Genomic DNA, 24408 nt, shown 5'->3' with positions numbered 1-24408 from the left:
TCCAGTTTAGGGGGATGTATGGACTTTACTTGTAATATCTCTTTTGTGTCCTTCAATCTTTGCCTTTAAATTTCTGTGCTCTATGATACTGACAGTTCTAAAGAACACACTCTTACCTTTTTAGTGGAATGTTTCTCATTTTGGGTTTGTCTCTTGTTTCTTCATCACTGGAGTCAGCTTATCCATTCTTTTTGTGAATCTTTTTATTGATGTACAATAAGCAAAGCATTTTGAACTGAAACTTGCATAGCACCGTGAACAAGAGACAGTGAAGCATCATAATATAGTTGTTTAGTTGCTGGGTTACAAGGTGGGTGCAATTTCTAAAAACAACAAAATGTAGTTTCTTACAACATACCAAAAATACCAACTCTTTTGGGGAGGGAAAATTGTGTATAAAATTAGGATATTGGTGGTTGTTGATGGTAAATCGCAGCTTCCCTTTTAGCATAGCAGAATCTCCAGCTGCTCAGTGCTTTGAGAATGCCACAGACTTTCTTCTGTCTGGAGAAACATATGTGACAATCTGGCAGAGGCCCATTAATGTCTAAGTAGGTGTATTAACCTACCAAGGATTTATGCATTTTAGAAGATGATATCTGAGAGGAGAAATCCATGACTCAAAGCGTGATTTCCCAAGGATGGCATTTTAGAACATGGCACTTGGATAGGAGAAATGTTATGGAGCAATATGATGGTTAGTTTTATTGGTCAACTTCGCAAGTCTGTTCTAACCAGTTACTTAATTAAACTTGAAACTAGGTGTTGTTGTGAAGGCATTTTGTAGATGTGGTGAATAGCTTCTTTTATGTAAAAGACATTAGGTTTGATAATGTAGATGGGCCTCACCCAGTCAGCTGAAGGGCTTAAGAGCAAAACCTGAGGTTTCCTAGAGTAGAAATTCTGCCTTGAGACTGCAGCATCAACTCCTGCCTGAATTTCTAGCCTGCCATCTTGCCCTACGGTTTCAGACTTCCAAACTCCATAATTGCATGAGCCAGTTCATTAAAAAAACATATCTTTACACACATATGTGATTTCTGTTGTTTCTGTTTCTTTGAAGAGCTCTGACTAATACAGACCAGCAATCATTTTTGTATTCCTCAAGTTATGCCTCAGAAGTGGTGACTGCTAACAGTGTTTTCAATGTGAGAAGTGTGCAAAAAAATAAATGTTGAATGGATCCGTGAGTAACCAGCTCAAGATTCAACTACTAAGAAAGTTAATAGTGTAGTCCCACCTTATCCATGGAATATCCAAGACCTCCAGTGGATGCCTGAAACCGTGCATAGTACCAAATCATGTGTATGTACACTATGTTTTTTCGTCTTCTACTGGGCCGGTAGGGCTTCTCCATGGCTCAGTGGTAAAGAATCTGCCTGCCATTGCAGGAGACACAGAAATGCAGGTTCACTCCCTGCCTTGGGAAGATCTCCCGGAGGAGGAAATGACAACCTGCTCCACTATTCTTGCCTGGAGAATTCCACAGCCTGGTGGGCTATAGTCCGTGGGATTGCAGAAGAGTTGGACATGAGGGACTGACTAAACAACAAACAGCAATGGTCAGGCAGTGTATACAGTGTGGATACCTGGACAAAGGGATGACTCACATCCTGTGCGGGATGGTGAGCGATTTCATTGTGCTGCTCAGAATGACTGCCATTTAACTCTTATGAATTTATTTATTTTTTTCTGTAACTTTCCATTTAATATTTTCAGACCATGGTTGACTGAAGGTAACTGATTCATGGAGAGAAAAAAATGTGAGAATAAACTGGACTACTGGTTTGAGGCTTTGAAGTAAAAAATAAAATTTGAGCCTTAAGATATTTCTTCATAATGTTGAAATTCTCGAAAGTAAATGGGAATATTCATGCATTCATGATTTTTTTTTTGTCTTAAGAAATAAAGTCTCCTAGTTATTTATTGCCACATTAAATTGTCTAGGACCTAATGGTTTTCTATTTAGCAAGGAATAATACAGGTTTGCTTTCAATTTCTGCATTGAGTAAATGTTACTCACGTATAAAAATTTTTGCTGCCCTCTTGTGGACATAGTTCTATAAATCAAAAGTATATAAATACATGTCAAGTAGTCTTCTATTTGGATATGTTTCCAAAGTTCCCTTCTAAGTTTGGAAGTCTAAATGTATCTTTCTTGTAAGGAGGTCAACACCTCTGATTTGCTTATAAATCCCTGCTAGAATACATGAGGTACTTAAAATATAACACCAAAAGAGCCTAACAGAATATTGTGACAATGATTCCGTGAGAAAATGCCTTGGAAATTATGACTTGGGAGTTCAGGACCGACGTCCTTAGCTGCGGTCTTGATTGTTGAGCGAAGCTGTGTGGAATCTCTGGACCCCTCCCCAGAGGCAGTGGGGGAGGCTTCCATGGGCTGGCATGGTGTGTGTTGGTGGGAGAGGGGCTGGGCGTGGTGAGGTACAGACATGAGAGTTTTGGTAATAGGGCCAGGTGGGGGTGGTGAAGGAAATGTGGCTGAGCTCAGCCTTGAGGAGCAGGGTGAGGAGCCCAGATTGAGAGAGACATAAGATCTGGAAATAAGGTCCATAAAAGGCCCAGAGGAGCCAAAGTGACACCCAAGACATGGACAGATAGGAGAGAACAATGGTACGGGCTGCGGTATACTGGAGCTCAATCATGCCCAATCACAGGAGCCAAGTGTTACATTTTCAAGAACTTGACTGCAGCCATGAAATTAAAAGACACTTGCTCCTTGGAAGGAAAGCTATGACAAACTTAGATAGCAAACTGAAAACCAGAGATAGCACTTTGCCAACAAAGGTCTGTATGGTCAAAGCTACGTTTTTTTCAGTAGTCATGTATGGGTGTGAGAGTTGGACCATAAAGAAGGCTGAGCTCTCAAGAACTGATGCTTTTGAATTGTAGTGCTGGAGAAGACTCTTGAGAGTCCCTTGGACAGCAAGAGATCAAACCAATCAATCCTAAAGGAAATCAACCCTGAATATTCATTGGAAGGACTGATGCTGAAACTGAAGCTCCAATCCTTTGGCCACTTGATGTAAAGAGTCAGTCATTGGAAAAGACCCTGATGCTGGGAACGATTGAAGGCAAAAGGAGAAGTGGGTGGCAGAAGATGAGATGGTTGGATACTATACTGACTCAATGGCTATGAATTTGAGTAAATTCCAGGAGATAGTGAAGGACAGGGAAGCCTGACGTGTTGCAATCCATGGGGTCACAAGGAGTCAGACGCAGCTTAGAAATTGAACAACAACAAAGGTAATATTATGCTCAAAACTCATCACTCCATAATTATTTTATTACAGTTTTACTACATTACTGATAATAGTAAAATCGCCTGTTGAGATGTTTATGTGTTCTGTATTTATATGGTGGAAATACCAGATAATGGTGTGTTGCTAGGTATCTCTAACAGCTCTGTATTCAGTGACATCAGTAACTTGTAGTTGGTCATGGTGGGAATGTGTTTTCCAATAAAATTGAGAAATGCTAGAAAACCAAGGGTTGGTTGTTAATCTTTATCAACCACTGGGTAAGGAAGGAGCTTTGGAAATGAAAAAAAGAGACTTATTTTATTTTATTATTTTTTAATTATTTATTTTACTTATTCTTTATTTTACATTTTTAATTCCACCATGAATGCTCAATTGATGCTCTAGTTTATTTATTTATTCAGTCAACAAATATTTTCTGATCCTCTACTTGCTGGCAGTCAGTTTTTCATGGATCTCTTGTGTTCCTGCACATCGTACAAGAGAAGCACTGACTGCCCTTTGTCCCAGAATATCCTTCCATGGGTGTTCATATAGGGAATGGCCTTGGAAAGTAGACATCGTGTCTCCCTTGGAGTGAAGGACACATTCTTGCTGTCATTGTCCCACTTTTTGGATTCTCTACACTCAGGGTTCATGTCTTGTACCTCAACCCAGCTGTGTGTGCAGCTATCATCTGACCCTTTTGCTGTCACCCTGTAGGACTTGGATCAGCTCAGGGAACTGGGGCAAAAGTGCCAGTGTTCTGGCTACTGCTATTGTTGTGATTAGTAAACTGTCCTTCATTTCTGACCCAGAGTCTCATGTCTTCTCTCAGCATCCATGAAATTGTGCTGACCAAGTTAGTGGCTTCAAGTAGGATAACATTTTAGACGCTTCCCTGTTTTTGACACACTGTGTGTCAGGCGCTGGGCTAGGTGCTGGTACAAAGCAGTGGACTAGGCAGACAAGATCCTGCCCCATGGGCCTCAAAATATCTTACGGGATTATTAACCAAGAAAATGCATTAACGCTAAACAAGAAACATTAAACACATGTATTGGGATAAGGATAAAGAAACAAATGGTGGTGTGAAATGAGTACTGAGGCAGTCTAGGTTCCTTGTGGTGGGCAACTGAGTGAGGAGAAACGAGTTAGGACTGAGGGGTGAAGAGGGGGAGTAAGTAAAACAGTAAGGCCCTAAGAACCATGGTGAGGTCATGAAGCAGCAGCTGTTGATTGGGTCAGTGATTGATTGATTGGGGTAGTGAAATAAAATTGGTTGATTGATTGATGAAAGGGATTTTTTAAAATTGGGGGGATTATTTAGTCTATAAATAAGGTAAATAAATGGGGAAGGGGGTCATCAGACTGTGGCAGTAATTGCAGGAGAGTACTACTGTTTTCTTTTTTTAATATTTATATTCCTTTATTCATTTGACTGAGCTGGGTTTTATTTGTGGCATGCAGGATCTTTAGTTACAGCATGCGGACTCATGTGGGATCTAGTTCCCCAACCAGGGATCAAGTTGGACCCCCTGCATTGGGAGCCTGGAGTCCTAGCCACCGGACCACCAGTGTAGTCCTTCCAGCATTTTCTTGCACTGCTGCTGCTGCTGCTAAGTCGCTTCAGTCGTGTCCGACTCTGTGTGACCCCATAGACGGCAGCCCACCAGGCTCCCCTGTCCCTGGGATTTTCCAGGCAAGAACACTGGAGTGGGTTGCCATTTCCTTCTGCAGTGCAGGAAAGTGAAAAGTGAAAGTGAAGTCGCTCACTGGAATCACATGAAATTTGAAATATTGTGTGAAGATATGGAATCCCTGGAACTAATGCTCAGGGTCTGGATGGGAGGAGTGTGAGGAGTATAGTTTGAAGAGACCAAGGAGGGCAGAAGAGGAGCTATAGTGAAGGGAATCTAATTCCCATTTGTTTGGTGATAGTGAGGACTGGAGCATGCCCCGGGCGGCTTCCTAGGCGAGAGCATATGAATCAGGGATGAAGTATCAGCAGTTTTACAATTTACCTCAACTATTATTTTGAAAAATTAGGTAACAAAATCCATGAAGTCTGGGTACAGCAATTGTTGAGAGTTAGAGTGAAGTTAGTCTAGCTGAAGGATGGAAAGAAGGTTTCTGAGGCTTAGTTCTTGTCACTTAATTGATGGCCCTATGACCTCTCTACTGTCCTTGTGAGTTGTGAAGCTTTTTATGAGAGGTTATTTTAAAAGCTTTGCTGAAGGCATGAGACCTGAAAGCACAGGCAAAATAATAAAAGATGAAAGTTCCCTATGTCTTCTGCACATGGGGCTTGAGAATTTCTGTGGATTTTTAGAAATATATGTTGGAGTGTGCACTCAGAGCAATTTAAAGATAACATTTTTTATGCTTAATTATTTTTCTTGACATAAATATTGCAGATGGTATGTTCTAGATGTAATCTGCCAATCAGTTGTAATTCCTTGTTTCTTTTAGTATTAGACAACCTTAAGGTATACACGAAACGTGTGCCCCTGGGTAATAAATACAGTATTATCTTCTAGGGGGTTTCCACAGTAAAATGCCAACAAAATAAGTCTAACATCCAAATTGTTTTACTGTGTAATTTTGTTAAAATGAATATATTGCTGTAATCCTGTACCCTTATATGTACCAAGTGCTCAACATGCGTGATCAGTTCTATGTAAAAGTTCTCCAAAGTAGTTACTGTTATTATTCCCTTTTTTTACTGGTGAGGCAGCAAGCTCAGAGGTGGAGTGAGTTGCACATTACCTGTAAGTAGCTGAGTGTGAGCTAACAGTAATTCTAAACTGCTGTGAGCCTTTTGAACATGTAGGCAGTGCTCTCTGGTCAGAGACCTTAAGAAATTTGAACAGATTTTCCTTCTGTTGCTCCCTTTTAATTTATGGAATATCCTCAGCTTCCCAGGTGGCGCCTGATTCTTGGCACCATCAACGGACGGTTCTTGCTGGCCCAAGCTTCCTCTATTCACAGATCTGAGTTGACATTCCAGCCCCAGGCCTCATCCTCCTGAAAAGCAGGACCATTGCGTGTCTTCAGTGTACTGGTTATTTCACATACCCTAGAGTTTTTGAAAATTCATCCACAAGAAGGTACCTTTTTGTTCAAGCCTGGGCCATCTTGAAAACTGATCCCAGCACAAATTAATTTAGCATCCTATTGGTGAGAATAGAACATATCCATTCTGTTAAGAAAAGAAAATAAAGGCTAAAATGTATGTAGTTCTTAGGAGAAAAAAACTCAAAGATACTGTCTCTAAACAACCACCCCCAGGAATATTAAAAACTCAACTTGCTGGGAAACCTAGAAAATGATTATGCTTAGGACTGAAAATATGAGCTATGAAAAGAAAAATTCTTGACGTAGTCAACTAGCAAAACCACTAGGGGGACATTTAAAATAGGAAAATAAGATAATAAAAAGAACATGAAACTATAAATATATGGTACCAATCAAGGAACCTCAATGTAAGTACACTCAGGTCAAGAAATAGAATATTGCCAACATCTAAAAGCCTCTTCCTAAGCACAAAACTCTCCCCTACCCCTCTGTAAAGGTGATTTTTACAATAAATCATTTTCTTTTGTTTGATTTTGTTTTAACGCCTAAGTTTATATACACTACGCATATGTGTATATAAAATAGTGTGTATATGTATTTATTATGTTGGTGTGCATGTTGTTTATATATTTATATATATATAATTTATAATAATATGTATATCTTGTATATTTAAAATTAAATACAGACTGTGAGATTTGCAAACTCAAGATTAACCAGGAATACCCATCTTTATATATTTAGTACCTCACAGACTCTGACACTTAATGAGCTTGTAATAGCATGCTATAAATCTGTGTCACATGAGAAAGATTGCTAAATAGAAACCTTGATTAAATAGAGTTGAGAGCGCAGAAGAGGGAGTTCTCCTGCCTGTGATGATAGCAGAGCCCAAAAGAATGAAAAAAGACTTCTCTTCTTCCCTGACAAGGACTTAGCCAATGAAAATCCATGGATTATTTGTACATCATAGCCCTCCCAGGCTTCCCATGTGGCACCAGTGGTAAAGAATCTGCCTGCCAATACAGGAGACACAAGAGACACAGGTTTGATCCCTTGGTCAGGAAGATCCCCTGGAGTAGAAAATGGCAACCCACTCCAGTATTCTTGCCTGGAAAATTCCAGACAGAGGAGGCTGGCAAGCTACAGTCCATGGGTTCTCGACAGGTCAGATACAGCTGAGCACATGCACACACTTAGCCCTTCCAGCTTTCTTTTCCCCTCTTTAAAAGTTCCCTTGCCACATGGATACTTGCCTGTGGCCCACCATGGCCCTAGATCCCAAACTGCAATTCTCTGATCTTGATAAAAGCCACCTTTGTTGGAGAAATATCTGGCAGTCTGTTTAAGGTCAACACGATCAAGTAAATGATGTTATTAAGTAAGAGATTATATTTCACTTATCTTTTGGAGATTATTTTGACTGCATGGTGGAATAATATATATTGAGATTTAAATTGATACTTCTTTTTTTTTTTTTTTTTTAAAAGATTTCCTAAATCCAGTTTCCCCCATTTCAACAGTTAGACATTCTGCCTTCATTGCTGTAGGGAAGGGACAAACAGATAAATCAGATTACAAAAGAGGTACGTTCTTGGCTAATCTATTTCTGTTTCCAGTAGTCAGTGGATTTGGAAAATTAGATAAAGGGTTGTTTTCTGCTCCTCATTTTCTTGGCCAGAGAAGAAAGAGAGTGAGAAGGCAAATAAGGGATTAGATACAAGGCTGTCACTGAAAACTGGAGGCTAGCACTTGCTTTTTTGCCTTCCTTGCCCTCAACCTCCAAATGACAAAGATCTCAGATAGGATTATTGTTTAGTCACTAAGTCGTGTCCAACTCTTTGTGACTTCATTGATTGCAGCACCCCAGGCTTCCCTGTCCTTCACTGTCTCTTGGAGTTTGCTCAAACTCATGTTCATTTAGTCAGGGATGCCATCCAACCATCTCATCCTCTGTTGTCCCATTCTCCTCCTGCCCTCAATCTTTCATAGGGTTTTTTCCAGTGAGTTGGCTCTTTGCATCAGGTGACCAAAGTATTGGAGCTTCAGCATCTGAAGCCTCAGCATCAGTCCTTCCAATGAATATTCAGGGTTGACTTCCTTTGGGATTGACTGGTTTGGTCTCCTTACTGTCCAAGGGACTCTCAATAGTCTTCTCTAGCATCACTGTTCAAAAGTATTGGTTCTTTGGTGCTCAGCCTTCTTTATGGTCCAGCTCTCACATCCATCCATGACTACCAGAAAAACCATGGCTTTCACTAGACAGATAGTATTGAAGGCTCTGAAATCGAGGAGACCTGTGCTGTAGTGTGCTGGGTCTCCCTTGTCTCCACTTCTGAGAGCCAGTTGTCACATTTTTAGGAGTGGTGTGAGCTTGTTGGTATCACACAGATAACTTGATATCAGACCCAGTGACAGTGTTCCTTTCTGGAAATTGATAAATGCTCTTTCATCCTACCTTGGCGAGTTGGTTGTTAAAATCAGCACCCTTAGGACCTGTGCCTCCATTTCCAGGTGGAACCTGGGAAAGTAAGATGGACTGTCAAGGACTGGACATCTTCTGAAATTACATGTCAAGTGTAAAATTTGTGGTGTGATGTGTCTAAGAAAATGGTCCTCGATCATCCTTCCAGGGCTCTTGCCTATCTTTTTGTGTCCTACAGAGGAGTTGAACAACTTCTCTGAATGTAAGAGCAAGACAGAAGTGGTAAAGTATCTCAGACAACACTAATAATTGATCTGAAGCCCCAGAGTGCTATGGGATTGCAGATCAGTATTTTCTGAGAAACTTGGCCTGGGAATGAGAGTGATGGAATAAGGGCCAGTTTTTAAGGGTCTTGAAACTGAGGCCAGATGACCTGCCAGAAACTTAAGTAGATTAATAACCTTGAAACAGATAACAACATGCATCTCAAAGAAAGTTTGCATTGATGGATGACAACTCCACATCTGCAGCCCACTCTCTCCACCCTTCACAACTATATAAGCTCCTGGAAATGAGACTTGATCTCAGGGTGAAAGAATAAGGTTGAGACTAGGGTGAAACATGAGTCATCCACCTTGAGTACAAAATTTACTGGGGTACCAAAGAACTCAGTAGTCAAGATATTAATAAATAATATTTTAATGCAATGTGTGAAAACTCAAAATTAATGTAAAAATGCACAGTGAACAAAATGTCAAAATTTTAAGTGAACACAAGATCACCTAGTTTTCCTTTCATTTCAGGCTCTGCTGTGGCTACTTGGGGAACTGTTACTGATCCTGCCTTAGTCTCCTCCTCACTCCAGTGGAGGGGAGGTGGGTGGGGGTGGCTTACAGGGCCTTGTATTGCATGAGATTTAGTTTTTGAATGAAAGCTTGAGATAGGTAATGAGCTGAATTCCAGAAAAATAAAATTCTGTCTCTTGCACATGTGACTTGTGGGCTCAGATTTGCCCACAATAGATTGTTAGTATATTTAGATGAAACAGCCGTATATTGGAAAAAGATGCTGTCTAGGACATTCGTAGCTTGAGAGAAAAAGTCTATGCCTGGCTTCAAAGCTTAAAAGGACAGGTTGACTCTCTTGTTAGGGGATAATGCAGCTGGTGACTCTAAATTGAAGCCAGTGCTCATTTACTATTCTGCAAATTCTAGACCCTTAAGAATTATGCTAAAACGACTCTGCTTGTGATCTATAAACAATAGGTGTTTCATTTATTCTAGGTGACAGTACATCAGCTTATAACATGGATTACTGATATATTTCAAGCCCACAGGCAAGACCTATTGCTCAGAAAAAGAGATTGCTTTCAAAATATTGCTGCTTATTGACAATGCACCTGGTTACCCAAGAGCTCTGATAGACATATATAATGAGATTAATGTTGTTTTCATGCCTATTAACACAACATCCATTCTGCAGCCCATGGACTGAGGAGTAATTTTAACTTTCCAGTCTTACTATTCAAGAAATACGTTTTGTAGTTCTATAGCTGCCACATAATGATCACTCTGATGGATCTGAGCAAAGTAAATTAAAAACCTTCTGGAAAGAATTCACCATTCTAGATATCATTAAGAACACTCATGATTCAGGGGGAGAGGTCACAATGTCAACACTGACAAGAGTCAGGAAGAAGTTGATTCCAGCCCTCCTGGATGACTTTGAGGAGTTCACTGTTTCAGTGGAGGAAACAACTGCAGATGTGGTAGAAATAGCAAGAGAACTAGAATAAGAAGCAGAGCCTGAAGATGTGACTGAATTTCTCCAGTCTTGGGATAAAACTTTAATGGATGAAGAGTTGCTTCTTATGGATGAGTAAAGACAGTAGTTTTTTGAGATGGAATCTAGTCCTGGTGAAGATGCTGTGAAGATTGTTGAAATGACAACATAGAATTTAGGATTTACATGAACTTAGTTGATAAAGCAGATGTAGGGTTTGAGAGGACTCTAATTTGGAAAGAAATTAATACTGTGGATAAAATGCTATCAAATAGAACTGCATGCCTACAGAGAAGTCATTTGTGAAAGGAAAAGTCAATCAATGTGGCAAACTTCATCAGTGTCTTATTTTAAGAAATTGCCAGTTACCCCAGTCCTCAGCCACCATCATCCTGGCCGGTCAGCAGCCATTAGCATTGAGGCAAGACCCTCTTCCAGCAAAAAGATTACAACTTATCAAAGGCTCAGATGATGGTTGGCATTTCTTAGCCATGAAGTATTTTTTAACTGAAGTATGTACATTGTGTTTTAGACATAATGCTATTGGACACTTAATAGATTACCATATAGTGTAAATGTAACTTTACTATACATCGGGAAACCAAAAGCCTGCTTGCATGACACACTTTATTCGGATATTCTCTTTATTGAGGTCGTTTGGTACCAAACCTGCATCTGAGGTATGCCTGTACCTGTGTGTATGTGTACACATCTCTCTCTATATATGTTCAGTAGTTTATTACAGTCTGCTAGCTTTTCTGGCACCAGAGTTAGAGTTACTGGTGTATAGTTCTTATATATAGTACTATAACTGTAAAGTTGTAATTAATGGTGTATAATACTTATATATAGTACTTATCCCTTCAGCGTTTTGTCAAAAACGAGAGACATATATTTTGACCAGTTGCACAAATTCATGCTTCACTCATTTTCTGTCTTAGGTAATGTCAACTTCCATCTACTACCTGCCTCTGCCAGTTCTAGTAGGAATCTGAAAAAAACAAGCTGACATTTTTTGGTCTAACTATTAAGTTTGATAAAAACATAATAGTGGTTTTGGACTGTGAATTTTAAATCATTATAATTAGGCCCAAACACATCTTTATTAATCAAAATAAGAATTGTTACAATCAACACATTTTTTGCTGACAGGAAATAAGTTCATTTATTCCTGTAGCATAAAAGTCTGTGCTTCAGGATTTGAGCAATTCTTGGAAAGCATTTTCTGGTTGTGGAAGCATTTTTCCTGCATAAAATTGTCAAGATGCTTGGAGAAGTGGTAGTTGGTCAGCGAGAGATCAAATGAATATGGCAGATGAGGCAAAACTTTGTAGCCCATTCATTTAACTTTTGAAGTGTTGGTTGTGCGACTTGAGGTTGGGTGTTGTCGTGGAAAAGAACTGAGCCATTCTTGTTGACCAATACTGGCTGCAGGCATTGCAGTTTTCGGTGCATCTCATTGATTTGCTGAGCATACTTCTCAGATGTAATGGTTTTGCCAGGATTCAGAAAGCTGTAGTGGATCAGAGAGGTAGCAGAGCACCAAGCAGTGACCATGATTGTTTTTGGTGCACGTTTGGCTTTGGGAAGTGCTTTGGAGCTTCTCAGTCCAACCACTGAGCTGGTTGTCACTGGCAGTGATGTAAAATCACTATCATGGCATGTCATAATCCAATCAAGAGATGGTTTGCTATTGTGCATAGAATGAGAGAAGATGACACTACAAATCAATGATTTTTTAATTTTCAGTTATCTCATGAGGCACCCACTTTTGAAGGTTTGCCACCTTTCCAGTTTGCTTCAAATGCTGAAGAACTGTGGAATGGTCGATGATGTGTTCTTTGGCAGCTTCCTGTGTAGTTGCAAGAGGATTAGCTTTGATGATGCCTTTCAATTGTTCGATATCAACTTCTGATGGCCAGACACTACACTCCTCATTTTCAAGTCTCTCATTTCCTTTTTAAAACTTCTTGAACTATCACTGTGCTGTACGTTCATTAGCAGTTCCTGGGCCAAATGTGTTGCTGATGTTGTGAGTCATCTCTGCTGCTTTACAACCCAGGTGGCTCAGTGGTAAAGAATTCTCCTGCAATGTAGGAGTTGTGGGTTTGATCCTTGGGTCGGAAAGATCCCCTGGAGAAGGAATTCTCACCTGGGAAATTCCATGGACAGAGGAGCCTCACGGGCTACAGTCCATAGGGTCATAAAGAGTCAGACATGACTGAGCGCCTGAACAACGACAGAAGATGGTGCAGCATTTCTAATTCACAGGAGTTGTATTATTTCTACTTGTCCTTATGAACATAATGCCTGATGAAATATTAAAACAGCCTTTCTTTGTGAACAATAACTCCGAAAAGAATGTCAACTGATATTACTGGTGATGAAAATGAATAGAAAATGAGAAAGTAAAAGAAAAGAAAATCATTATTCTTAGGCATGAAATGTAAGATTTATGAAGAGATGACAGACTGCATTGATATTAATAAATTGGATCAGGACTGTCTCATTTGCAAGTGTCAGAAACCCCACTCAAGCAAAGTCCTGAGAGCTGAACTGCTGGTGCTGTGAAGGTGGGCCAGAATGTGGAGTGACAGGAAGCATTGAAGATGCTGGGATGTGAGGGTCACCTGAGCCAAGTCCAGACCAGGGGAACAGTCTGAAGGTCAAGGCTGCAGGGCAAAAGTTAGGCTACGGGAAGAAGGCAAGATAAGACCTGAGTATGAGAGGGTGGAAATACACTCGGAAATGGGACATGTCCCCTCTATCACTTTTGCCCTAGGTGGGATTTCTGGCAGCGCCTGCATCTCCTCTGTTTTCTGTGATGATGCTTGCCCTGGTTCTAAGTTTTCCTGGGTGACCCAGCCCTGGGGCTCCTATAACACTACCTCTTCCTTTGGTTCCTCTAGCTTGCTGGTGTCATTAGATTGCTTTACCAACCCTATTTGCCTTCTTGGCTTTTGCCTCACTTGTGCTATCAATTTCCTACATACAGTTCCCTCTGGTTTAAATACGTAGAGTGGTTTCTAATTCCTGGTTGAATCTTGACTTACACACTGTGCTGCTGGTCTTTGACCTTTGTAAACCTAGAACCCAGTAATGCTTTAATCAGTAGTGACATGCCTATAGAGGACCATTAAGAACCCTTAGCTTGACCATTTTCTTTAAGTGCCATATTATTAAAGTAAGAAGTACCTGTTATGTTTCATAGTCAAAAAAGAACAATGAAGTTTTGATAAAGGAAGGAAAATGAATCTAGAATATACCTGTGGGATGGCTTAAAGGTACGTACAAGACCAGAGGCCTGAGCATGTTGGCGTGAGAAGAGATAGGAACTATTAGAAATGCTGACAGAAAGGGAATTCTCTGGTGGTCCACTGCTTAGGACTCTATTCTTTTACTGCCAAAGCTTCAGTCCCTAGTTGGTGAACAAGGATTCTGTAAGCTGTGCAGTGCAGCCAGAAAAAAAAGAAAAAGTAAAAAAATAGAAATTCTGGGAGGGTCTTTGAATGAATCAAGATCCCAGGGGTGACTTTTGGGGATAAAAACAGATGAGAAGGACAGCTTCTTCCTAGGGGCAAATAAAGGGACAGTGAATAAAAGGGAGGGTGTTTGTTGAGAATGGTTTGTGTGGTAGATTTAGTGAAATATTTTAGTATGTCTAAATGGAAACATAAGTCTGAGTAGAAGTCACCCAATTAAATTCCAATTTATCTTTTTCAACTGATTTCAAACACTTTCAGTTCAGTTCAGTCGCTCAGTCGTGTCCAAATCTTTGCGACCCCATGAATCGCAGCACGCCAGGCCTCCCTGTCCATCACCAACTCCTGGAGTTCACTCAAACTCACGTCCATCGAGTCAGTGATGCCATCCAGCCATCTCATCCTCTGTCGTCCCCTTCTCCTCCTGCCCCCAATCCCTCCCAGCATCAGAGTCTTTTCCAATGAATGAGTCAACTCTTTGCATGAGGTGGCCAAAGTACTGGAGTTTCAGCTTTAGCATCATTCCTTTCAAAGAACACCCAGGACTGACCTCCTTTGGAATGGACTGGTTGGATCTCTTTGCAGTCCAAGGGACTCTCAAGAGTCTTCTCCAACACCACAGTTCAAAAGCATCAATTTTTCGCTGCTCAGCTTTCTTTACAGTCCAACTCTCACATCCAAACATGACCACAGGAAAAACCATAGCCTTGACTAGACGGACCTTTGTTGGCAAAGTAATGTCTCTGCTTTTGAATATGCTATCTAGGTTGATCATAACTTTCCTTCCAAAGAGTAAGCGTCTTGTAATTTCATGGCTGAAATCACCATCTACAGTGATTTTGGAGCCCCCCCAAAATAAAGTCTGACACTGTTTCCACTGTTTCCCCATATATTTCCCATGAAGTGATGGGACCAGATGCCATGATCTTAGTTTTCTGAATGTTGAGCTTTAAGCCAACTTTTTCACTCTCCTCTTTCACTTTCATCAAGAGGCTTTTGAGTTCCTCTTCACTTTCTGCCATAAGCGTGGTGTCATCTGCATATCTGAGGTTATTGATATTTCTCCTGGCAATCTTGATTCCAGCTTGTGCTTCTTCCAGCCCAGCATTTCTCATGATGTATTTTGCATATAACTTAAATTAAGCAGGGTGACAATATACAGCCTTGATGTACTCCTTTTCCTATTTGGAACCAGTCTGTTGTTCCATGTCCAGTTTGAACTGTTGCTTCCTGACTTGCATATAGATTTCTCAAAAGGCAGATCAGGTGGTCTGGTATTCCCATCTCTTTCAGAATTTTCCACAGTTTACTGTGATCCACACAATCAAAGGCTTTGGCATAGTCAATAAAGCAGAAATAGATGTTTTTCTGGAACTCTCTTGCTTTTTTGGTGATCCAGAGAATGTTGGCAATTTGATCTCTGGTTCTTCTGCCTTTTCTAAAACCAGTTTGAACATCTGGAAGTTCACTGTTCACGTATTGCTGAAGCCTGGCTTGGAGAATTTTGAGCATTACTTTACTAGCATGTGAGATGAGTGCAATTGTGCAGTAGTAAGTATTCTTTGGCATTGCCTTTGGCATTGGAATGAAAACTGACCTTTTCCAGTCCTGTGGCCACTGCTGAGTTTTCCAAATTTGCTGGCATATTGAGTGCAGCACTTTCATAGCATCATCTTTCAGGATTTGAAATAGCTCAACTGGAATTCCATCACCTCCACTAGCTTTGTTCGTAGTGATGCTTTCTAAGGCCCACTTGACTTCACATTCCAGGATGTGTGGCTCTGGGTGAGTCATCACACCATCGTGATTATCTTGGTCATGAAGATCTTTTTTGTACAGTTCTGTGTATTCTTGCCACCTCTTCTTAGTATCTTCTGCTTCTGTTAGGTCCATACCATTTCTGTCCTTTATCGAGCCCATCTTTGCATGAAATGTTCCCTTGCTATCTCTAATTTTCTTGAAGAGATCTCTAGTCTTTCCCATTCTGTTGTTTTCCTCTATTTCTTTGCATTGATTGCTGAGGAAGGGTTTCTGATCTCTCCTTGCTATTCTTTGGAACTCTGCATTCAAATGGACATATCTTTCCCTTTCTCCTTTGCTTTTCACTTCTCTTCTTTTCACAGCTATTTGTAAGGCCTCCCCAGACAGCCATTTTGCTTTTTTGCATTTCTTTTCCATGGGGATGGTCTTGATCCCTGTCTCCTGTACAATGTCACGAACCTCATTCCATAGTTCATCAGGCACTCTATCTATCAGATCTAGGCCCTTAAATCTATTTCTCACTTCCACTGTATAATCATAAGGCATATGATTTAGGTCATACCCGAATGGTCTAGTGGTTTTCCCTACTTTATTCAATTTAAGTCTGAATTTGGCAATAAGGAGTTCATGGTCTGAGCCACAGTCAGCTCCTGGTCTTGTTTTTGCTGACAGTATAGAGCTTCTCCATCTTTGGCTACAAAGAATATAATCAATCTGATTTCGGTGTTGACCATCTGGTGATGTCCATGTAATGAGTCTTCTGTTTTTGGAAGAGGGTATTTGCTATGACCAGTGCATTCTCTTGGGAAAACTCTATTAGCCTTTGCCCTGCTTCATTCCATACACCAAGACCAAATTTGCCTGTTACCCCAGGTGTTTCTTGACTTCCTACTTTTGCATTCCAGTCCCCTATAAAAAAAAGGATATATTCTTTGGGTGTTAGTTCTAAAAGGTCTTGTAGGTCTTCATAGAACTGTTCAACTTCAGTTTCCTCAGCATTACTGGTTGGGGCATAGGCTTGGATTACCGTGATATTGAATGGTTTGCCTTGGAAACAAACAGAGATCATTCTGTCGTTTTTGAGATTGCATACAAGTACTGCATTTCAGACTCTTTTGTTGACCATGATGGCTACTCCATTTCTTCTCGGGGATTCCTGCCCACAGTAGTAGATATAATGGTCTCTGAGTTAAATTTACCCATTCCAGTCCATTTTAGTTTGCTGATTCCTAGAATGTCAACGTTCACTCTTGCCATCTCCTGTTTGACCACTTCCAATTTGCCTTGATTCATCGACCTAACATTCCAGGTTCCTATGCAATGTTGCTCTTTACAGCATCAGCTCCATCCCTTCATTCTTTCTGGAGTTATTTCTCCACTGTTGAAACACTTTATGACATATTAAAATTCTGATGTATGTTTAGACTTTCTTTTTTATTACAATGAATTCTTGAATAAGAACTGTGTTATTCTTGATATTGTAGCTTTATAACTTATTTTATAGGTGGCTCAGATGGTAAAGAATCTGCCTGCAACACAGGAGACCTGAGTTCAATCCTTGGGTAAAGAAGATCCCCTGGAGAAGGAAATGGCAACCCACTCCAGTATTTTGCCTGAAGACTTCCATGGACTGAGGAGCTAGCGGGCTATAGTCCATGGGGTTGCAAAAAAGTTGGACATGACTGAGAGACTAACAGTTTCATGTAACCAATAGGCTGGTTCTTCCATGTTACTCTTTTTTTTTCAGAATTTTCCTTTGTATTTTTGCTTATTATAATTTTAATATAAGCTTTACAGTTGACTTCTTTAGTTATAAGTATTGCTAGTATTTTTACTAGAATCAATGTAAAATTATGGATTATTTAAATGGAGATTTACACCTTTATTAGGTTGAGTTTTCCTGTTCAAGGAAAACATTTTATGGTTTTACACATATTTTTATGCCTATTTTGTGTCCATTACTAATGTTTTAAAGCTTCTTAATACAAATTTTGCACATTGCTTATTAAGTTTTCTGCTGTGTGTATTAATCGGCGTCCTGGCAAGAAAGAGACAGCAAATCCTCAAATGAAGTAATGAAGGAGAGTTTAATGAATCGGCTATTTTTTTTTTAAAGGTGTGGGAAAGGGATAAGAAAACTCAATAATGGACAGTGAAACATCCCCGAATTATTGTCAGAAGAGAGTAGCAGGAGTGGGAAGGAAGGATTACCAGGTATTGGAGGGAACACTTACAGGAGAAGACTGATGTTCAAGAACTGTGGACATCCATAGAAGGACAGAGACAAATGGAGGAGGAGATACCTCGACCTTGCTCTGTGCTTACCATGTGGTGACCTTCCATGCCCTCCTGTTGGACAAACCCAACAGAAGCAGAGGGCAAGGGAGACCACTGACATGGGCCACAAATGTTAGCCTCCTTAGATGCAGATAGAATAGAAAAGGGCGCAATGAACTGAATGTTTGTGCCCCTACTCATGTGTTGAAATCCTAATCCTGAATGTGATGGTATTAGGAAGTATATACTTTTGGAGATAATTAGTTCATGAGGATGAAGTCCTCACTATAGGATTAGGGCCTTTACAAAATGGACTCTCAGATATCTTTCACTCTCTTTCCACCATGAGATGATACAACAAAAAGTTGGCAGCATGTAACCTAGGAAAGTGTCCTCACCAGAACCCAACCATACTGGTACTCTGATCTTAGTAGACTTCCAGCCTCTAGAACTATAAGAAATAAATTTATGCTTTTATAAACCACCCCAGTCTATGGTACTTTGCTATGAAAGCCTGGACTAAGACAGAAATTGGTAGCAGGAAGTGGGAATGCTGCTGTAATAGATACTAAAAATGTGATTGAAACTGGATAATGGGTAGGGGCTGGAACAGTTCTGAGATGGGTGCTAGAAGAAATGGGGATAGTTGTAAATAGACATTTAAAGATGATTCTGATAAGAACTCAGAAGAAAGAGAGCTGTAGAGCAAGCTTCCTTCTTCTTAGAGAGTACCTAATTACTTATGAAGAGAATGTTGGTGTAAAATGCAAAGTATAGGTCATTTTAATGAGGTCTCAGATAGCGATGAGGAATATGTTATTGGAAAATAGAGGAAAAGTGACCCTTTTTATAAAGTGGCAAAAATTTGTGGAGTTTCTACATTGTGGGAGGTGGAACGTGCCAGTGATAAAACTGGATATTTAAATGGAGAGATTTCTAAGAAAATGTTGAAGGAGAAGCCTGGTTCCTCCTGACTGCTTACAGAAGAATGTGAGGAGATAGAAATGCTCTGAAGATAAAATCATTGAGCATACAGGAACCAGAGCTTGCAAATTTAGGATATGCTTAGCCTATCCATATTACAAAAGATAAGAACTTGTGTTTGGAAGAAAACACTTAAGGGATGTGAACCATGGAGTTAATCTACCATCTCAACAAAAAGCAAGAATAGAGATTAGGATTACACCAGGAGAAAAACTGCCAGATGGGACTAAAAGAAGCAGAGAAAATGGAACAAAACTAGGGGAGTCTGTCAGACTTCATAGATCCTATAGGACTGGCCCATAACACTATTTGAATGCAAACACATGCTATTCCTCTAGACAAGGGAAGAAGAACCCTGAAGGCAATTCAGAAGATCATCAGGGTTACCACTTCTAACACAGGCCCAGAATCCTTGGGCCCTGGGGACAGGATCGTATCAACCTTGATTTCAAACTCAGTGGAGTCCTGGAGGTGCGACCCTCATCCTGACAGAGTGGCACCCACTGCAGAGAGAAATTTAGCATGGGCAATGCCCCGCCAAACTAGGGTGACAGTGACAGCCCAGTGGGTCCAGAGGGCGGGGTCACCTAGTGGGAGTGAAAGGCAGAGTATGGAGCCAAAAAGGATTATTCAGGCAGTTTGCCTTGATAGGTTTTGAACTTGCATCACTCCTTCCTTCTTTCCTTTTCCTTCCATTTGAAATGGGCATGTCTGTCCTGTGCCTTTCCTACCATTGTATTTTAGAAGCACAGGATTTCATTGATTTACAGCTGGAGAGGAATTTTGCTTGAGTATGAATCTCACTCCTATCTGATTTAGATGATTTTTAGATAAGACTTTGGACTTTTGAGTTGATGCTGGAAAGAGTTATTAATAAGACTTTTGGGTTATTGGGATGGAATGTGAGAAGGACATAAATTTAGGGGGCCAGGGCTAGAATGCAGTGAACTGAATGTTTGTTGTCTTCCCCAGATTCCTATGTTGAAATCCTAACTCCCAGTGTGATGGTATTAGGATGCGGAGCCTTTAAAATGTAATCATGGGGGTAGATTTTGTAAGGGATTAGTGCTCATATATTAATAAAAGGGATCCTAGAGAGTCCTTTAGCCCAGCTCTGCCATGTGAGGATAACAAGAATCATCAGTCTGCAGCCCAGAAGAGAGCTCTCTCTAAAATCTGACCGCCTGTCACCAGCATTTCTGCCTTCCAGCTTCCAGAACTGTGAGAAATAGATTCCTGTTATCAATAAGCCACCCAGTTTATGGTGCTGTTATAACACTTGAACTGACAAAGTCAACGGGTACAGGGTGGATCTGAAGGGGAAATAAGATATTTAGTACACTACATCAGTTCAGTTCAGTTCAGTTGCTCAGTCGTGTCCGACACTCTGTGACCCCATGAATCGCATGAATCGCAGCACGCCAGGCCTCCCTGTCCATCACCAACTCCCGGAGTTCACTCAATCTCACATCCATTGAGTCAGTGATGCCATCCAGCCATCTCATCCCCTGTTGTCCCCTTTTCCTCCTGCCCCCAATCCCTCCCAGCATCAGAGTCTTTTCCAATGAGTCAACTCTTCACATGAGGTGGCCAAAGTACTGGAGTTTCAGCTTTAGCATCATTCCTTCCAAAGAAATCCCAGGGCTGATCTCCTTCAGAATGGACTGGTTGGATGTCCTTGCAGTCCAAGGGACTCTCAAGAGTCTTCTCCAACACCACAGTTCAAAAGCATCAATTCTTCCACGCTCAGCCTTCTTCACAGTCCAACTCTCACATCCATACATGACCACAGGAAAAAACCATAGCCTTGACTAGACGGACCTTTGTTGGCAAAGTAATGTCTCTGCTTTTGAATATGCTATCTAGGTTGGTCATAAGTTTCCTTCCAAGGAGTAAGCGTCTTTTAATTTCATGGCTGCAGTCACCATCTGCAGTGATTTTGGAGCCCCCCAAAATAAAGTCTGACACTGTTTTTCCACTGTTTCCCCATCTATTTCCCATGAAGTGATGGGACTGGATGCCATGATCTTCATTTTCTGAATGTTGAGCTTTAAGTCAACTTTTTCACTCTCCAGTTTCACTTTCATCAAGAGGCTTTTTAGTTCCTCTTCACTTTCTGCCATAAGGGTACTCTGCATACACTACATATCTTTTTGTTAATATTGTAAATGAAATATTTTGTCATCTTTTCCTGGTGTGTGTGTGTGTGTACAGTTCTGCCATCTTGAACCTAAACTCTAAAGGAGTTGATGGACATCTATACAAGTACTTGCAATACATGTGCAATCATAGAGGTAATAAAAGGTCTTATTTTTTTAGGCTCCAAAATCACTGCAGATGGTGACTGCAGCCATGAAATTAAAAGATGCTTACTCCTTGGAAGGAAACTTATGACCAACCTAGATAGCATATTCAAAAGCAGAGACATTACTTTGCCAACAAAGGTCCATCTAGTCAAGGCTATGGTTTTTTCCTGTGGTCATGTATGGATGTGAGAGTTGGACTGTGAAGAAGGCTGAGCGTGGAAGAATTGATGCTTTTGAACTGTGGTGTTGGAGAAGACTCTTGAGAGTCCCTTGGACTGCAAAGAGATCCAACCAGTCCATTCTGAAGGAGATCAGCCCTGGGATTTCTTTGGAAGGAATGATGCTACAGCTGAAACTCCAGTACTTTGGCCACCTCATGCGAAGAGTTGACTCATTGGAAAAGACTCTGATGCTGGGAGGGATTGGGGGCAGGAGGAAAAGGGGACGACAGAGGATGAGATGGCTGGATGGCATCACTGACTCAATGGACGTGAGTCTGAGTGAACTCCGGGAGTTGGTGATGGACAGGGAGGCCTGGCATGCTGCAATTCATGGGGTCGCAAAGAGTTGGACACGACTGAGCGACTGAACTGAACTGAACTGAACTAAAAGCTTTAGCAGGTAGACCTGATAAAGGCAATGGAGTTATAAAAATCTCCTGAAAGAAGAGGATTCGGTTGATAGTCTAAGGATGATAAGGTGTTACACAGATGAAGAAGCAATGGTGGTCGATTATGGTAAAGAGAAACTGGAGATGAAGGAGGTTTTCAAGTTGGATGAGGAATGTGAATCCTTTTTCACTGTTTACTTGCTGTCTGACCTTGTTTGAATTACCAAGTTCTCTGTGTCATGCTTTTACCATCTGTAAAGTATATGTAATAATACCTGACAGGGTTGTTGTAAGAATTAAATAAGAAATGTATTTGATTTGAGGGGTACAGTACCTGGCAGATGGTAAGTGCTCAGTAAGTGTTAGCCATTGCCATTAATAATGTATGAGAAAGGGTTAGAGTCAACAGAGAGTGAGACCCATCAGATGAAATTCATTAGAGTGTGTAGTGGCAGCTGGTCAGAGGCTCAACTGGAAATGTAGAAAAAGATAAGAATTTGGAGAACTCTGACTTGCTAAAGAGTTTGGACATTGTTCCAAGGCAATAGGAAGTGTCCCTTATTACAGGGAAGTGATGTGATCAACTGTTTCAGAAAGTGCTGATGCTCACTATTTGTGTCTCTTCTCTTCCTCCTGGGCACACTACCAAGCCACACTTCCAAGCTCCTTTCCAGTTAGGGGGCCTGCATTCTGGCCAAGAGGATATATTAGTTAGGGTTCTCCAGAGAAGCAGAACTACCAGGATGTGTGTATGTGTGTGTGTTGTGTGTGTGTGTCTGTATATGTTTATACATATAAAGAGATTTATTATGAGGACTGGCTCACCTGTTTATGGAGGCTGCTGAGTCCAAAATCTGCAGTGAGGGTTGGCAGGCTGGAGACACATGAGAAGTGATGGCACAGATGAAGTCTGAAGGCAGTAGGCTGGAGAATTCTCTCTTGCTTAGAGAGATGGCCCCTTTTATTCTATTCATATCTTCAACTGATTGGATTTGGACTACCCACAATATGGAGGAGAGACTGCTTTTCTCAAAGTTCATTGATTTAAATGTCAATCTCATCTAAAAGTACCCTGAAAGTTACATATAAAATTAAATGTCACAGGAAGGGTGTGTTCAGCAAAGTGATATGTGCCCCTTACAGACTGGGCCTTAGACATAGTCCTCCATGCTTGCTTTCTTTGCTTCTTGGAAGGTGGGAGGCAGAGGATCTGGAATGGGATTGTGAAGCTTGGGGGAATGAAACTGAAGTGATAGCCTTAGTTGCTCAGTCATGTCTGACTCTTTGCATCCCTGTGGACTGTAGCCTGCCAGGCTTCTCTGTCCATGGGATTTCCCAAGCAAGAATACTGGAGTGGGTTGCCATTTCCTCCTCCAGGGGATCATCCCGACCCAGGGATTGAACCTGGGTCTCCTGCATTACAAGCAGATTCTTTATTGTCTGAGCCATAAGGGCTTCCCAGGTGGTACTAGTGGTGAAGAATCCCCCTGCCAATGCAGGGGGAATGAGGGAGTCACTAAATGGAAGGAAGCTGGGTCCCTGAAAGACTAGATGGAACAGAGCCTTTATCCCACTTTATCTTTCATTGAGCAGTGACATGTGTGAAAGAAAAGCATATATTGTGTTAAGCTTTGGGATTTCAGGGCTTGTTTATTAGGCTGAGAGCCAGGAATTCTTTGGAGAGTGTTGTTGGTATGCTGTCCCTCCTCCCCCTTTCTTTGGAAGAGGAGAAGGGTGTCAAGGGATGCTTGCATATTGTGGATTTTGAGAGACAGAGGAAGTCATATTTTGATTCATGCCTGAGGAGTCTAAAGGTAAGAGATGTGTTTTTAACAGAGGTTCCAAGGGCATTCTGGATGAATGAATGATGCAGTCATTCTGGCAGCAGTAAGAAGAACGTGATGAAACAGGTAAATGCTAAGAGTCAGGGAGATCAGTAGGAATTTGTGGTTCAAATCTAGGCAAGAGGTGATGTTGATCTGGATTACGTTGGAGCAGTGGGTGTGTAGAAGCTGTCTAAATTAATCAAACTGTGGTTAGTAATAAACCTTCAGTGCCTTACGAATTTATCTCAATGTAAATTCAAAATTTTCTTTTTTCTAGGTAAAATCAAAGTTGATTATTTGGATTCATTCTACAATAAAGGAAAACTTATGGAATATGATGCTGTTTTGGGTGTTCCAGTTATACACCATTATATCCATCCTGTAGGTGTACTCTTTATCATTCTACTATATTGCCATGAAGATCTTTCTTATTTGGCTTTGTTGAAATGCTACATAAGACAGAGACATTCATCCATTTTCACTTCATGATGCCCATAGTCTGAATTAGTTAATACCACTTGATATCATTTTAGCAAGCAGGTTCTAGCTATGTTAGAGACCCAGGGTTAAGAGATTTTAGGGGCAGGAATTATAAAAAGAATAGTATGAATGCTAAA

General features: G+C 40.8%; 1 long non-coding RNA gene across 2 annotated transcripts in view; it reads left to right on the top strand.

Annotated features, from left to right (window-relative positions):
* Positions 1 to 24408, top strand: part of LOC102403347 — a 177857-nt gene that overhangs the window by 23177 nt on the left and 130272 nt on the right. For both annotated transcript variants that reach the window (XR_006549902.2, XR_006640861.1), the window contains exon 2: positions 24069 to 24172. This is a non-coding gene — a long non-coding RNA (uncharacterized LOC102403347). The remainder of the gene's footprint in view (positions 1 to 24068; positions 24173 to 24408) is intronic.

Source organism: Bubalus bubalis, chromosome 1, assembly GCF_019923935.1.
Source record: "Bubalus bubalis isolate 160015118507 breed Murrah chromosome 1, NDDB_SH_1, whole genome shotgun sequence".
Lineage (NCBI taxonomy): Eukaryota > Metazoa > Chordata > Mammalia > Artiodactyla > Bovidae > Bubalus > Bubalus bubalis.
This window is presented reverse-complemented; position numbering and strand designations above follow the sequence as displayed.